Source organism: Bactrocera dorsalis, chromosome 1, assembly GCF_023373825.1.
Source record: "Bactrocera dorsalis isolate Fly_Bdor chromosome 1, ASM2337382v1, whole genome shotgun sequence".
NCBI classification, from domain to species: Eukaryota; Metazoa; Arthropoda; class Insecta; order Diptera; family Tephritidae; genus Bactrocera; species Bactrocera dorsalis.
Window position 1 is genome coordinate 65,625,454 of NC_064303.1, and position 3,310 is coordinate 65,628,763.

The 3,310-nt window shown below is 33.3% G+C and overlaps 1 pseudogene; it reads right to left on the minus strand.

Moving 5' to 3' along the window:
• Positions 1 to 540: 540 nt before the first annotated feature.
• Positions 541 to 2,448, minus strand: LOC125775461 (uncharacterized; annotated as a pseudogene).
• Between the last annotated feature and the right edge of the window lie 862 nt (positions 2,449 to 3,310).

A 3,310-nucleotide genomic window follows, 5' to 3' on the forward strand; every position in this document is an offset into this window, starting at 1 on the left:
CGACAAAGTTGTTCAATTTGACGCGGCAACTGTTTACACGCGCAAGCTGAACATAAATGTAGGGAGTGACAAGTACACTTGATAATAAATATAGTTTCAAAAAAACTAAAAAACACGCTTTTAAAGCATATCAAACTAAAAAGTGAAAAATAATTCTTTGTATAAACTAACAATAATAATGAAGGATTGCATTATTGTGAGAAAAGCGTGGCATGCTCGATATATGAAAAATATGTCACAAAGCACCCCACGCTTTTCTCACAATAATGCAATCCTTCATTATTATTGTTAGTTTATACAAAGAATTATTTTTCACTTTTTAGTTTGATATGCTTTAAAAGCGTGTTTTTTAGTTTTTTTGAAACTATATTTATTTTTAATTTTTTAGTTTGATGTGAGAAACCCCAAAATTTATTAAAATATGAACTATGACATGAAGTATTGGTTAAGTAAATCGATACTTTGGCAGCATTTAATATCTACTCGTAACATTTCATTGACTAATTGTTACATTATTTGCGACCAAGTTCTATTGACGACTTTACGAATTATTACTTATAAATCGAATCATTTCTTCTAAAGCTTCACTGTTACATGGGGTTTTATCTGTCAACTTTGAACAGTCCAGTTCTTCAATTCGAATACAGTCCAAAGATTTACAACGACTAAGTGCTACATAAGCTTGTTCAGCAGCAAACAGTCGAGAGACCAGATAAATTACTGCATGTTCTACTGTACAACCTTGCATCTTATAAACAGTCGACGCTCAAATCAGTATGCTATTTAAATGTCACTAAAACTAGTTTTATATAGATTTTGCATACTTTTAAGCGCATCTTTTTGGTGAGCTGCTTAAACTTACTATTGCCTTCCTACAGTGTCGCTCAAATATTCCACGCTTCAGTACCACTTAAAAAAGTTACAAACATACATACATACATACATACATACAAGTGAAGCTAATAAGAGCGTATTAAAAAAAAGATCTACGTCCGACTTCAACTTTTCTTTTAGGCTATTCAATTCTCCGGCCCATCGGTTGCTAGTCCGATAACATTTTTAAGAGGAATATTTCGTTGCATAAAGATTTTTTTAATATCTAAGCAGATGAATTTGCATCGCAATACTTTAATTCTATTAAACCTAAAAATTTGTCATGAACACTTCTTGAAAATTTGTCAAAAAATCGAACAATTAAAATTAAGCATTTTTTTTGTCGAAACATCCGTGGTTTCATCCACAATCAGAGAGAATTTGTTCGTTCTTAATTTTTCGGTAATTTCTTCACATGACCTCTTACCCAACTGATCCACTAATTCTGTGGCTTTTGTTCGGCCGCAATGAAGCTGCTGTGCAATTCGAGAGTCCGGGCAGCATTCTTTTAACAGTTTCGGTAAGAAATCCATAAGTAAAAATGGCAAGTTGTGGCAAATAAGAAACATAACCATAGTTAACTCCGCATGATGTACTTGCTTAGACATTTGTTGATGTTCTTCATCCAAAAACTTGTCCATTTGGATTTGATGTTTTTTTTTCTGTTCGTTTTGTTTGTGGATTGGGAAAACATTATGTTTGTTTAAAAATGATAAATGGTTTGACAGCTTCTTATCACAATGCAATAGCTACACCCATCTTTATTCCGCAACCAAGAAAATCTCGATAGCCAGTCATCTCGGAATTTTCTCCAAGTTTGTTTTACGGGATGTGTTTCACTGCACAGAAATAATAAAAACATGATACATTTGGCCATATATTTAGCAAACTATCTTACCTGCGGCCACTGTCACTGCTGGTTTCATGCTCCTCTTCAGGAGGTGCAGGTCGTTTGCGTATAACAAATCTAAATGAATAAAGCATATGATGATTTTCTTATTGGAATCAAAATTAAACAACTATGAGCTCATTTTCACTTACCTATCCATGATTTGTTATTATTTATTAAGTTAATTAAAAAAAAACTTAAACGCGCAATATCCAACACCATTTGACACGTGGAAAGCAGAAAAACAGTGCAGCGTTGCCATAAACAAAAATTAACCAAATAACCGCAACCACATTGGTGTTTTTACTGTGGCTGTTGTTATTTGATAAATTTTTTGTTATTTATGGCAACGCTGGAACAGTGCTGGTTTCATTTATGTCAAATGTGCTTAAGACTACTAACCAGGGAAGAATTTTATAGTACGTTTTTAAATGTTTCTACAAAACTATTTGAAAAAAATTAAAGATAATACAATTCAATCGAAATGGACTTAAATTTTGAAAATTTACCAAAATGAATAAAAATTTCACATTTTACCAAGAGGAAAATAATTTACCACATATGGTAAAATTTTACCAAATCGGCAACCCTGATTGTGACTGAAATATTCTACGCAATTACGAATTTCGCTGTTAAGCGGAATGTACACATACAGACTTGTATGCATGATTTCGTTGTAATCGTTGAAGTGAGCGTACATGGCGTCAGAAGAGGAAATTTTAAGCGCTACTTGTAATTTCGGTGTGCACGAAAAAAGAGAAGCAAAAAAGGGCAAAAAAACGAAAGCAACACTTTTATCCGGAACAATTTTATAAAGAACACAAAATATATTTTCACGTACCACTTTTCAAGAATTGCAAGCAAACTCTATGCAAAAATTTAAAAATTTTAGACGCATGAGTAACGAAAATGATAAGGAACTCCTGTCCATGCTGAAGCCCTTAACAACGCAACATGAACGCCTACAATGAGAGTTTTGTCATCAGGCGAAAGTTTTGAAGATTTAAAATTTTTAACAGCAATATCTCCGCACAGCTAATGCTTTATTACGATTGAAACTTGCGGAGCCAACATTGGGCGAATATATTCAGGCATTTCATTACTTATTTAATATTTTTTTATTTCAAACACAAAAATTATTTTTATAAACGCGAAAATTAATAAAAAAATCTAATACGGTAATTTTTAGGCATACTTTTATTAATTATTTCTGGTAAGAAATTGTACATAAAAACTATAAAATTAATAAACTCTATATATTCTTCTTCTTTACTGGAAATTCCAATGAAAGCCGTGTTCTTCCCAACCTGGTCTTTCCAACAGAGTGCCGGTCTTCCACATCCTCTGGTTCCCCCGGTGGGTGGCGCGGGTGTTGAGGCCAATGATATCACTATTATCGGCTGTACACTCTTATGGAATATTGTTCCTTCTCTACTCAGCTCAGCAGCTTCAATTATTTTCTACAGCAAAAAATTGAAGAATTCGCACGACAGGGTGTCTCCTTGTCTGAAACCTCGCTTGATATTGAACGGCTCTGAGAAGTTCTTC